Here is a 14,925-nt window from a genome sequence, read left to right as displayed (position 1 = left end):
CCAGGTGTGGGGCTAGTTTTGAGTAGCAATTGAGCAGGTTTTGTTGTGAAAACCTGGCAACCCTGCGTAACAGTCCGATTCGTGAATGAATTGTTCTTTTGAGTAGGATTTTTCTATTATTCTATTGAACAGTTTTTTTTTAACTGATTTAAACGATTCGTACACATCGGACTAAATCGGTCTCGAGTTTCATTCAACCGTGAACTGCATTTTTCGCACATATCCGACTCGCAACGATCCGCGATAACAGCGCAGCGACTCAGTGAAATGAACTATTCACAAGAACTGATTGGTTTTGTTGTGAAAACCTGGCAACCCTGCGTAACAGTCCGATTCGTGAATGAATTGTTCTTTTGAGTAGGATTTTTCTATTATTCTATTGAACAGTTTTTTTTTAACTGATTTAAACGATTCGTACACATCGGACTAAATCGGTCTCGAGTTTCATTCAACCGTGAACTGCATTTTTCGCCCAGATCCCACTCGCAACGATCCGCGATAACAGCGCAGCGACTCAGTGAAATGAACTATTCACAAGAACTGATTCGTAGAGCTGAACCGCACTAAAACACAATCGATTCATCTGTGCTCTACACCGCGCCCTGGAACGTAAACGGAACTGGAGGGTATTTTGAAGAAACGTCTCCGTTACCATATTATCAATATAATGTAGGCTAGATTATTTTAGTTTATGCTGTAACAGCGTAGTTATTGTCGTTATGAAATTATAGAATTTACTGCACCGGTATACTTCCTTTTGCTGTATCTTGAGGAATATAAGTCCAGAGAGGCCATGGCCAGTGTGCATGAAAGTTTGTATTTCAACCCCATGATGACAAATGACCAATGGGGTTGTCCATGCCAATATCTTCGGTATAAAGGATTGGGTCACTCCATACAAGATCGCAGTATTAGTTTTGCTCCATGAGATGTCCACAACCAAACCAATGGCGCTTCTAGACAGAAGACGCCTGAACAAACTCATCCTACCTTTACAACAGGTAACGTTATGTAGCATGTTTGTGCTTACCATTTGAAAAAGTATACTTTATAATACTTGGTCGTTAAAATTAAATTAAAATGTATTATAGTTTACATTTTATTAAATGCAATAAGTTGAGCTTAGGAGTGCTTTTTGACGTCTTTAATATTTAAGCATAGAAATATATGTAATATTCATAATTGTTTTGTGTTTTGTCTTGTTCTGTATGTTTAAAGTGTATTGCTGCATGTATTTACAAGCATTTATGTTAACTACTTTTGTATGGAATTATTTAAATATATTTGTGTTATACATTTGTAACGATGAAGTTGCAATGTAGTACATTTAAAATGTATTTACTTGAAATGTAATATTAAATAACACACAACAGTTCCGAGTTCGCATTCAATGCAATTAAGCACACTTCATTTTTACAGGGGTACACACACATGTGGTGTGTTTTTCTAGATAAAAAAAATATGTGCACATGTTTGATTTGTGTTTGTGATGACCAGGGTTCAGATTTGACTCTAGAGCAGTTTCTGAAGATAGTAGAGTGCTGTCTTCGCATGGTCAATGCTGTGAAACTCAGGTATGTGTCTCTGTTAATAAAGAACTGTTCAGCTTTGGTCAGATTTTATTTTATGACAATATTTTATAAATAAACCAATGCCTTCTGTTTTTCAGGTTGTTTTTAATGGCTGATGGAGAATTGCAGGATATGGAGCACTTTTTTACTATCCTGCCCAATGCTTTCAGTGACTCAGAGGCCTTCAAAACTAGTGTTGTTGGTACGAATATGTGTTTCTTTCAGGGCCATAACCACCATTCCTATCAAATATTGCCCAATTTTAGAGTTCTGTGGCCAGATGAAAATCTTAAGAAAAAAAGTCTAGGAAGTTTTACTAGTTGTTCTAAATTATACAATATTTTCTTTAGCATTGTTTCATGAGATTTTAAATTTTAAACCTTAATATATTTGTCCATTAACCCATTTTTTAAGTAGAAAAAATCTCATAATGTAAAATGTGTGAGGTTAAAAGAAGAACAATTTTAAGAAGTATTTTGGAAATGCAAAATATATTTAATTATAATAAATGTTACAAAATGAATATAGTAGTTAAGAAGAACTTTTTTTTTAAGACCACGGAACTGAATTCTTGATAACTTTCTCTCTGTGTTTCTAGGTCTGTTCATGCGTCAGATGCTGCTGGCCTACAATAAACTGTCCTTCAGTCAGGTGTATAAGCTGTACAAGTCCCTGCAGCAGTACTGCCATCGTGGCAATCAGCCCAAACTCTCCACTGAAGACATGGAGCTGACGAGCAATGAAGATCCCAGCGCTGACCGCATAGACAAAGACGAGCTGGACACAGCATCTTTACACCAGTCCGAGCTGAGGTCAGAGGAATAACGTGTTACTTGTGTTATTAGTGCAATCAGGGTTGTATTAATTAAATAGGAATGGACATAAATGTTTTTTTTTTTCTGTTTTCATCAGATCTGATGAGACCCGGGGTCCTTTATCTCAGAAACAAGCAGAATACTTCCTTGCACGACAGGTTTGTTACAGAGTCAGGAATTATCTTTTCCATTAAGGTAATATTTGCACCCTGTTAATGATTTCCAGGGGCTTTTTTTTTTTTTTTACCTTCGTAAGGGCAATTTTTATAATTACCTTATTAAATGTGACTGTGTTGTCATAATCAATCTAGTTTATTGTGCAGGTGCATTTTTTTGCCCCAGTATCTTGAATTTGGAGGCCATTTTTGTTCATTTTGGTGGCATTTTTGCCCCAAACTCCCAATATTTCGGACCCTGGTTTGTTATAACGTATAAGAGACTTGACTTTCATTAACACATTTTACACAATTTAATAGTCACCATGTTTTTTTTTCTCAGGCATACCTCCTTAAGAACGATGAAAACAAGGCCATGTCACCAGCTAAGCTACAGGACGAGCTTAACAACATTCTCAAATTCAATCCTGACTTTGCTGAAGCTGTAAGCTGCAATCCTTCCTTTCATGAAACAGATGATTAATCTGTTAACTGAGCCTCTCTCTGTTTCTCCACAGCATTACCTCAGCTATCTGAACAGCATGCGAGTGCAGGATATCTACATCTCCACTCACAGCCTCCTGCACTACGCTGTCCTGAATCTGGCAACCTTGCACTGTCGCTTCGGACACTAGTGCGTATTAGTGCATTAATTTTTGCTGGAATAAAGGGAGCAGACAGAATCTTAGTTTCTAAACTGAACATTTCTGTCATTCTATCAGTGTAACTGCTTTTTGTGCTTGTGTTTGTGCAGTCAACAGGCTGATTTGGCTCTGCAGGAATCAATCCGCATTGCACAGGAAGCAAATGACCACGTGTGTCTTCAACACTGTCTGGTAGAAGCAGTTTCTCTGTTCTTTTTCATCATTAATATACGCAGTAAGCATGCATCAGTATTAAAATTCGGGCTGATACTGATAAGCTGATAATTATTTTCATGGCCAGTAAACCAGTAACCAGTAAATGGTCAGTATTCAATTTCTGTACAGTTGTCTAAATAAATTTAAAATAAAACACTAAACACTAAAATCAGTTGTTTAAAATGTGACAAGTGAATCACAGCAGTATAATGTGAAGTATGTAAAATTGTGTATTTAAATGAAATATTTAATATAAAATTATATATTTAGCAGTGTTTTTAAGTTATTAAATGAAATGAAATTACACTTTAATTGAGCATTAGATGACAGCAAAGGTACTGGAAATCTAAATATAAGAAGAGGGGATATGAGCAGCATGAACAGTTAAAAATAACTGATACTGAAAACTTTTGTTACTATGCATCCCTATTATGTATGTCCTATATATATATATATATTAGACAGATTGTCCTTTATTCAGAATTTTTCTTTTTTTTTTCTGGGTTTTAGAGTTGGCTCTACACACTGGAACAGATGAAAGGATCTGATAGTGTGGTATTAACTGAAGACTCTGTGAAAATTGCAGCTCACTTTTGTCTCCCTGTAAGTAACTATTTAAAATGTAAACCCCTTTTAAACTCATTGCGATGTCTTCTTTCCCAAATCATATGTGAATGTGAAACAAGAAGACAATAAAAAATGGTACCTGGCACATTAAACCAGTGCATATTAATCTCTCGCAAGGTCATTATACCATCTCTCTCTCTTTTTAACAGCTCTGGATGCTGTGTGATCTGAAAATTCAGTTTGAGAAGGCTATGAATGATGGGAAATACCACTTGGCTGAACCCCATGTCACAGCTATCTCTGCCTTAAACAGCACTGAGGGATTGTACAGGTAGATAACTGCAGATTTATTCTCTTTTAGTAGGCTAACATGTACAAGTGATTGCTAATGTGCTTGTCTGTTCAGGAAAGCGCAGTTGCTGAAAGCTCTGAATCAATCGACTAAAGCCTCTAAGATTCTCAAGCAGCTGCAGCAGCAGTGTGAGAAGAGCAAGAACACAGAGATGATTATCAGGTGTGTGTTTATGAAAGCTCTGGGATCATATTAGATATGACTTTTCACTCCAGTTATTGCTGGCCATAGTTATAATTACAACAAAAAATCTGTCATTTAAAAATTTGCTGATATATATATATATGTATATAAAAAATCTTGTTGAACATGCACTTATTCTAGTCTGGATTGAACTCTTCAGTGTGTTTGTGTGCAGGATGATGCTGGCCTCTGCAGAACTTCACTGGGACTCTGCGACTGGTTTTGCGACAGCTGTGCCGTTACTCTTACAGGCTCTTGCTCTGTCACGCCAACACAACCTGCAGAGCTTGACCTCAGAGACGCTGTTACACCTGGCATTTATACAGGTACACCAACATACACCAGCACATGAGACTCCTGATAATGCAAATGCTCACAAAACAAAACATCTCCCAGATCCTTGATTTTTAACCACACCTGTGTGTTTGTTGTTTCTAGGAAGATGAAAAAAATAGTGTAATTGTCCACTAGGAGTGTCTGATATTGATCATCTCTCTTCACAGCTGATGTTGGGGATCCCTGAGCAGGCTCTTGTGCTGGTGCAGGACGTGTTGGAGTCGGTTTTGGCTCACGGGTCTCTGATAGACAAGGGCAGAGCTCTGCTGCTGGCCGCTCGCTGTCAGATGGCTTTAGCAGGAGCTGCTGCACAGGAACACAGACTGACTGGTACTGCCCGAGTCATGTTTGTCACCCATCTCTCTGTATTCACATCATAATTCATATGTTTATGTGATGTTTTTTCTTTCCTGCAGCTGTGGAATTAGCCGTGCACACTTTGGATGAGGCAGCTGTGTATTACTCTCAGCTTGACTGTAAAGAGCGTATGAGAGACATACACTACTTACAGGCACGCTTGCATCACAGTCTCGGCAACATCTCTCAACGCAACAAATGTGCCATGCTCTTCCGCCTGCTGGATCAGGAGCTGCCGTCGTCTGGGATGACTGTGGTCTATCGTCTTTAGGAAACCTGCTGCTGGTGTTGATGAACGACACCAAACACTGTTTCCTGTACTCTCTGCATACTGGAAATAAATGTTATTTTGTTTGTAAAACTATTTTATGACCATTTTATTATACATGCAGGGATGAAGGAAGCAAATTTGCATCAACAACAACAAAAACATTTTAAGTGTCATGCTCATTTAAAGTTGGTTGGATTTTAAATGCATAATCCAAAAATGTACTGTATGTAAAATGTGTTTGTCTTTAAAGCCAAAATAATAGTTCCTAAAGATAGTTAGTACTGTAACACTTCAATACTGTAAAAATCTGTTCATATGGGATCTCTCTCAATGTGTAATACCAACACTAACAAAGTACTGTAGTACTACCATGTTTTGGGGGATTTTTTTGTCATGTACCATGGCATTCTTTGAAGTACTTACCATATACCAAATACCATAGTACATTAATCCATGGTACATTAATAACATGGACTATTTCAAAGTACCAGTGATATTACCAAATATACCATAGTACTTTGTTAGTTAAGATTATGCATGTTTGTTGCACACATTTGTTGCATCTATTGGTAAAAACAATAGTTAACTGCTGTGTTTTTGTAAAGTTTTTGTACAGTGAATAATTTGTGATACAAGCTTTTCTTTTAGATTTTTAAATTAAAGCATGAACGTAAAATATCGATGAGATAATTACCTTTAAAGCTTACACTAAGCAAAATAAATCAATTACAATGTAGAACACTGCACTAATATTAGTCTGTCATTAACCTGTCAAGTTACTTGTCTTTCTCTTTTTTAAGACTTCTATCTTTTCAGTTCATTGTTTACTGATATTCTCAAATAAGATTTGAGAATAACACTTGATTACGTCAGTTGCAGAAATTCTATAAAAACCTTATGGAAATCTCTCTTGTGAGATGCTCCACTTACGGTAACATGAACATTTACCCAGAATTTTACCCAGATTTAGCAAATAATAAATGTATGAACTTCAATAATAAGAATACTAAAAGCAAATTTGAAAAACGAACAGGTGTGACAATTTGAGGAAAATGTTTGCTTTTTGGAGTTTGTTTCAGTGATTCAGAATAGCTTGCAGGAACGTCTCAGGTTACGTATGTAACCATGGTTCCCTGAGTAGGGAACGAGACACTGCGTCCTCTAGGGGTCGCTATGGGGGACGCCTCGTTGTGACCCGTGTCTGAAGCATACATTGAAAAAACACCAACAACACGTTGGCCGGCGACAGCCATGACGTCACTACCGGTGCGACTATAGTATAAATAAGCGCCGGGAGCACACATCATTCACTTCTTCATCTGAAGCTTGCGTCCGCAGCATGTGTCACACAGGGGCTACCGCATGCTCTGCATATGCTGAAGGAACTGTCTCAACAGACCCCTAGTAGCAACACCCTGTTAAAAGTGGGTATCCGGAGGATACAAGGTGGAGTGGTGCCCAAGGTGGAACCGGGGCTAAACCAGCTCAAAAAAGGGCACGAAACTGCCGCACGAAGCCCTCACCATACAGGATTTTAAAAAGAACGCAGAGTACTAGCGTGCGAACTTACCACAGTGTGGATTTAGAAATGCTGGAACAGCTAGCAGTTACTTAGCTGAGGGAGCAACACACCCAGTTCTCAATCGAGAGGGGGGCTCGACCTGCAGCATGTTCCAATGCTGGAACAGCTAGCAGTAATTTACTTAGCAGATGGGAGCAACACACCCAGTTTTCAATTGAGAAGGGGGCTTGACCTACAGCATGTTCCAATGCTGGAACGGCTAGCAGTAAGTTACCTTAGCTGAGGGAGCACAAAGCCCAAGGTACCGGGGTCTAAACCAACACAGAGAAAGGGAACGAGGCTAATAACGCGTAGTGTCCGTGGTGTGGCGCAACTCAGTTACCTCATCAGGAGAAAGGCCCTCGCCTTTATCCAGGTCTTTCAGCAGGTCAGCCTGATATGCCTGGAGCACCGCCATCGTGTGCAACGAAGCGACAGCCTGACCTGCTGCTGCGTATGCCCTGCCATTCAAGCGAGATGTATCCTGAAGGGGCTTAAATGGCAAGGAGGGAGTTTTAAGAGAGGACGTCTCACCGCATCGCCTCGATGTTGGCATAACTCGTATGCTGGAATCGATGGATGCGTGAGGAAAACGGCCTTTTCCATTCCTTCTCGATCTCTGTATGGAGATCAGGAAGAAAAGGAAGGCTCACCTGAGCTGGAGGGTTATGGCCAGAAAGATAACACTCATCGAGATGACCTCGCGACGTCACTTTCTTTGCTCGCTTCCACGGCAAGTCAAGCCTCGCCGTGGCGCTATCCATAACTTCCAAAAGCTCATCATACGCAGGGCAGGAGGATTGGGAAGGCTCAGCCTCAGCTTCTTCGCCCTCCTCAGACATTTCCTGCTCTTCCTGGGCTGAACCCAGCAGAGCACTGGCCCCTGGAACAGACGATGTTCATGAAATAACATCATCCTCTAGCGGCTGTTTTTTCAATGTATGCTTCAGACACGGGTCACGACGTGGAGTCCCCCATAGCGACCCTTAGAGGACGCAGTTCGAAGTTCCCTTGAAAGGGAAATAAACTTTCTGAAAAACTTCACACCTGCTGCCAATGGTCCATGACGTTGATGTAATAGGCGTGTGCTCTGGGCCACAGTAAGCAATCATTGGGACTGGTACAAAATTTTCTAAATGTTAAATCACAGCTGAAATCCCCCTCAGTTGAAATCATGTATCGGTTCATATTGTAGCCAGAAATATGAATGAGAAACTCAAACATGGAGTCTATTGTTAATAGACCCATTAAATGTTAATAAAACCCATTAAATTATTAATAAAAAAATGTATTTATATATATATATACAACAGATGAAGCTGATGAAATAAACGATGCTCATTACAAATTAAATTGGTTAAACTGAAAAAGGTTGACACAAGCTGTGCTTTCAAAGCACATTACAAGCATCCCAAACTCTCAGGACTTGCAGAGCCGAGTTTGTGTGGAGAAGCATTTATTGCAAACCAAGCACAATCTGAAACACACAGCAGTCAGTTATCAAGCCATTTATTTTTTAATTGTCTGAACTCTAAATAAAAATATACTCACATTAGTATGATAGTTTCTCCAGTTTATTATGTGGATCAGCCTTTAGATCAGAGAGCTGCTTAACACATAACATAACACACTGATCAGATTAGAGATTACCTTATTTAAAAGTGTGTGTGTGTGTGTGTGTGTGTGTGTGTGTGTGTGTGTTTATAAATCAATTTATTGCTTTGTACTGTCGTATAACATGTTAGACAAAGTAAATAAAAAAAAATATATATACAGTATATAATATATATTCCTTTCAATTATCAGTTATCACATGATTCTGTTTGCTCTTTTATGTATCTTATCTTTTTCTCGTAATTAGTCATAGTGATTTTTGTGATATCTCACCTTCCTGAAACATAGAGAACAATGACACACTTCAGTCTCTCAGTTCAAAACACATATCAGTTTAGCCGAAAATACATTATTAAAGATAAAAAAATACAAACTTAAAGCACAGCTCAGCATGTTTGATGGATCATTGGACTGATTCTAAAATGTCAGAGCACAAAATATGATCATAACACATCTAAATTGATTTAGATGTGAAACTGATTTACATTTATAAATAATCATTTAACCATTTATATGCTAATTTCATGGATTCATTCATTGACCAATCATTTTATATTATATTGTTATATTATTTTTTCATTGTGGTTTAATTTTATGATTGTGATGTTTCAAGGGATAATTGTCTTGTGGGTGTGTGGGCATTTACACAAAATATTTTAAATAGAAACAGTCACTGAAGAAGATGAATATGATGAACAAAGAATTAATTAAGTATATTCTTCCTTTCTCATACTTCTGTGCTAAGGTTGCGTCTCTTTAAATTAAAGAATGTTGATTGTGATTTTGAAAGTGTATCATGCTACTGAACTGAGGAGCAGCAGCTCTTGTGTTCAATCATTTCCAGCTCAATCACTGCAGCAGTAGAAAGAGCCGGAACCCTTCAGTTATACTTTACATTGTGTTTCATTTGTGAGCACCATATATAATCTTACCTCAGTGTTTCCAGTTTACAGTGATTATTCTCCAGTACAGCAGAGAGCTGCTTCATTGTTGAGTCTCCTAGTTTATTTCCAGACAGACTCAGATCTCTCAGGTGTGAGGGGTTTGATCTCAGACCTGAAGTCAGAGCAGCAAAACCTTCATCTGTGATACCACAACTATACAACCTGTAGAAAACAATGACACACTTTTTGAATCCTTTCTGACATTCTTTTCACTCTGTCTGCACCTTAGTCTTTTCCTGATAATTAATCACTGTATTTTTGTTCATACATTATTTGAACACTTTGTTTCGTTCCGCGGTTGATTATTTGTATAATATTACTGTTGTGTATATTGTGTTAGATGATGTATGCTGGTGTGTGCTTTTTGTGTTTCCCTCTTTCTGTGTTATCTGCCGCTCTACCAGGTGCAGAGGAGAGAGAAAGGTGCTCGCTCGCACCTGCCGCTCGTTAATGTGAAGAAGCTGCAAACTCAAAACAAGCTGGAAGTGACTTTTTAGTTTTAGACAATAAACTGAGTTTATTTAATTAATATTGAGTTTTGGCCAGCTAGCTGATGGCATACAAAATTGTTATTTTCTCTGCCAACTAAACCAAAGGCACAGAACCGTTGTGTGACTGACTCGCAGCAGGCGCATATCATTCCTGAATTAATCAGAGTCTCTGAAAAACCCATTATTATAGACAACAATGCAATTACCAGACGCACTTCAAAATGGCAGCGGGGATTCCCCCGAGGGGAAGTGCTTAGGGAAGTTTCCGAGTGCGTGTCTAAAAGTGGAGTGGAACGCAGCCCAAGTCTATGTAAATTTGAAAACGGAGTTGCTCCACTTTCCCACTGCCCACCATATGTGAAACTGACAGCATTCTCAACCAATTGGAATAACGTTTAGACATGTCCCTGCACTTCGACACGCCCACTATTCTGACCTGCAGAGAACCATACTTGGAAGTTTTTCACCCGGATTCCAATTTTCTCCACATATTTCTCCTCCATCATGGAGGCGCTCGGGGGATACCCCACCAAACCATCTGCTTCTAGAGCAGGACTGATCAAGGTCTTAGTGAGTGTGGCCGTGTGCATGGGTTCACTGTATACCTACTGCAGAGTAAACTGTCAAAGTCGCGAAAAGCCAAACTCTTCAAACACTTCTACCCGTATGAAGTGAAGGACGTGAGAGGCAGGACCGCCTCACTGGAGAAGTATCGGGGGAAAGTAAGTTATGCAATCATAGGCACAAAAGTTTTCTTTTAAATGGTTTAACATAATTTGTGAGGCTTTTGAAAATGCATGATTGTACAAATGTGTCCCGTGCAGCGGTGTTTTCACTCGAGGTCTCTGATATGGTCTCTCTGGTTGTAAACGTGGCGAGTGGAAGCGAGTTAACGGAGCAGAAAGGATATTTTTTTTAAAAACGCCCAATTGCTACTACAAACTACCGCTGGAAAACCGCGGACTTGGCAACACTGCGAAGTTGCGCAGGCGCTGTGAGGGGGAAACAGGGAAACTGAATTCACCGGAACACCGGGCTCTGCAGGAGCTTCACCGAGAGCTCGGCACGTCTCATTTGAACGTGCTCGCCTTTCCCTGCTCGCAATACGGTGACACCGAATCAGGCACCAGTCGAGAAATCGAGGCTTTCGCCAAATCCTACTACGGTGTGACGTTCCCCATCTTCAGCAAGATCAAAATAATGGGGTCGGAGGCGGAGCCCGCGTCATCACAGGTAGGGTTTACCTGAGAATAATCTTAATTCAGGAACTTTTTGCTAATAAAATTAATAACTCACGTTTAAAATAATGAATACCATGAGAACGATGTACACTCACACGAGTTTAAAACCCCAGGGCAGGCATATTTTTTTTTCTATATAAAGTTGTTGTATTCTTCAGAGCGGGGAAAGGCGTCCCCTCATGGTCGCCGCCATTTTGACATCCTATGATCAGCTCCTATTAATAGTGAGTTATTATTAATAATAAGAAAATTTACTTTATGTAACACAAGCCAGTGTTCAAGATATTTTACACACACATGAACATAAAAATACATCTAAAAAAAAATAAGCTAGCCAAACAATACAACAACAGCAGCCTGAGGTGGGGTGTTAGATGATTGAGCACTCAAAAATGTTGTCCCAGACCCTGTTAATTCAGTCGACAGTAAAGATAATCACAACCTCTGGTTTAAAATAGACGCAATTACTAAATGAAATATTGATACCTATATTGTTTTTTTTTAATTTCTAGATTCAATACAGAGAATCCCAAAATGGAATTTCTGGAAGTTTCTTGTGAGTCCTGAGGGCCAGGTGGTGCGTTTCTGGAAGCCGGAGGAGCCCATAGATGAAATCCGAAAGGAAGCCACAGCGCTTGTGCAGAATATCATATTGAAGAAGAGACAGGAACTATGATGTGCACAAACTCCTTTAGAGACTCAGTCATTGTGCACGTTTAAGTGCGTATAGATCTTCTGTGTTATTTTGGTAAATGTGAATGAAACTGGCATAAGATTCGTCAGTAAGGCCTGTCTTTGTGTGCTTGTATGTGTGTGTTAATGTTAATAAATAATTTGAATTTTTGTGAAAGGAAATATGATTTTGAAAAACAATATACCTTTTAAAATGTCTTTTAACAATCAAACTGGAATATTTAAAGATGCAACCATGCAAATGTTTCAAACCACTTTTCTGGCACGTGACAAGAAAACCACTGAACAATCAAGTTTGTAATTGTATATGTTGCTCTATTGGATTAAACGAAAAGTATTGCAGATTAATGCATATTCAGTTACACTAGCACATACAGAATTCAGATTAGCATGGGATATAAGATGTAATGTTATTTCTTAAAAGTATTACTTTGTCTTGCCTGTTAAGTAATGTTTACTTGACACCTGTTGTTGAATAAAAATGATGATCAATGGCTTAACATGTGAAGCAGCATATTTTTTAGCATTTGAAGACTGAGAATAACACAAAGATACACAAGTGCACTGTTGTTTTGGAGCATATGCAACAATTTCAGCTAAAAACTGGACCAGTACTTACGTGAGCGCCTATTCAGTCTGCAGGTCTGGTCTGTATGTTTGTATAATAATAATAATAAAAAGCCTAGACACTATTTAAGAAAAGCTGAATTGGCACTGATGTTTTATGGGATCAAAACAATGTGCTTACCAATTCTCAATTTATGTACTTGTTGTTGTTTTTTTTTAAACGTAACAAAATCCATCATGGTGAAATTCTGTGATAATTTTTGAGGAATGCTGTTTCACAAAAGTTGCATAACAGAAAAACCAATATTTAAACACTTTTCTTTTAGTTTATGAAAACTACAATGCCAAACATCCATATGGAGCATGGAGGACCAAACCTCAGTCTTAATGATAATGGCAATTATTTGTTGTTTTGTTAAAAAAAAAAAAAAAAAAATGTATTTTTGTCCATGTCCACTAGATGGCAAAATCGTGCAACATGACAAATTATTTCTCTCTCTCACTTTCAGTTTGCATGGTTGCCATGTTTGCACCTGATTCATTTTAATTAAACTAACTGAAAATGGTAGTTTGTGTAAAGGGAAAAAAAACTATCTATATGGCAGTACAATATGCGCTGTTATGTATAATGCATTAGCCTATATAGTGTTATTAGTGTACACTGTAAAACATACTAGTGAACATTAGTATTTAGCATGCTCTATTTAGAAGGTAGGTTGTAGTTGTACATTACAGCAATCAAAAACAGATGCAGTGTTTACAGTGTACCCTATATGTAGCATACTTTAAGTCTAGGGTAGGCTGGCAGTTTCTTGGGGGGACAAATAGTATTCCAGTTTCCATTGTTTAGCTATTGCTTCTGTCCATTGTCAATATTATGTATTTTTATATTAATAATTTGATTTGTTCTAGCTGTGTTTTTCTCCAAGAGGCCATAAGCAGATATCTTAGAAAGCGACAGCCCTTGTACGCTCATTCTTCATCCTGCTGACTAATGTGACAGTAGAGGCACAAATGCCAAAGAACAGAGTAATGAGTTTGATGTCCATCTCTGCCAACTCTGTAGCAATCACCTTCTCTGCCCTCATGTTTAACAGATTCAGCTTGACCCAGCCAATCTATCACACTGTTCTTAGAGGAAAAACATCCTCAGAACTAAATGTACCAAGTGTCCAGACAAGTGAAGGCGTACATTCTTAAGCTTCAAAGTTCATCCTGGTGGGGTTACCGCTGCCTGACTGTGCTCTGACATTTTGTGAGCTCTGATCAAAAGGGCCCCCGTTTGCCTTGACAGCACAGAAGACCCCATAAGGTGCACTGCTGAGCCTAAAACTCCATGGGAAACTTCAAGACTGAGCATAATGAATGAAAATTACATGCAGAATATTTCCTTGTTGGAATGTCAATAATATCATACAAACTAAGCCAAATTTCTTTTTTGATACTTTAATGTGACGTGACATGTGGCCAAGTATGGTTACCCATACTCGGAATTAGTGCTCTGTATTTATCCCATCCAAAGTGCACACACACAGCAGTGAACACACACACACCGTGAACACACACCCGGAGCAGTGGGCAGCCATTTTTTGCTGCGGCGCCCGGGGAGCAGTTGGGGGTTCGGTGCCTTGCTCAAGGGCACCTCAGTCGTGGTATTGAAGGTGGGAGAGAGCGCTGTACATTCACTCCCCCACCTACAATCCCTGCCGGTACGAGACTCGAACTCGCAACCTTTAGGTTACGAGTCCGACTCTCTAACCATTGCTAATGGCACTTTTGTTAGTGATACATGAATGACAATGACAAATATTTTGCGGTTGAACTGTCCTTTCAGGAACAAGCAACAAGAATGTGATTAAATTAATATTCATTCTGGTCTATGATTTTTTTTTTTACTATTATTTGATGTTTTTGTTTTGTTTAGCCATGGGGTGGCAGACGAGGACTCTGGTATTATTTCTTCTGCAGTAATGTGGGTCTGTATGCTTGTCACACCAACACAGACCATGACATGCATAATTCCCAAGACCTCAATGGGACTGTCTCGAAAGCTGTTACAGCATCACTGTTTATACAACCAGATGTAACAGAGCAGAACAGGCTGCACTTCTTGTTTGAGATCACAGTGACAAAAGCAAGTGTACACACTGCTGAAGATCTGTTTACAGATGTTTAACACACACACACTCTTTATAACCACAGTTATATACACACACTGACAAGAACCATACAAGCTCTACTCCATATTTGAGAGGAACTGGGCGTCTGCACCATGCTTCATTTCTCTTGAAATATAATAGGGATGTTTTAAAGTGGTTCACCCCAAAATTAAAATTCTGTCATTGTT

The 14,925-nt window shown here is 38.9% G+C and overlaps 1 pseudogene; it reads left to right on the top strand.

The window, feature by feature from the left end:
- Positions 1-630: 630 nt before the first annotated feature.
- On the top strand, positions 631-5,557 carry LOC107712447 (anaphase-promoting complex subunit 5-like; annotated as a pseudogene).
- The last annotated feature ends 9,368 nt before the right edge of the window (positions 5,558-14,925 follow it).

The sequence above is a fragment of the Sinocyclocheilus rhinocerous genome, unplaced genomic scaffold (genome assembly GCF_001515625.1).
Source record: "Sinocyclocheilus rhinocerous isolate Xijiao unplaced genomic scaffold, SAMN03320098_v1.1 scaffold87, whole genome shotgun sequence".
Taxonomy (NCBI): Eukaryota; Metazoa; Chordata; class Actinopteri; order Cypriniformes; family Cyprinidae; genus Sinocyclocheilus; species Sinocyclocheilus rhinocerous.
Note: the sequence above shows the minus strand (reverse complement) of the source record. Positions and strands in the feature narration are given on the sequence as shown.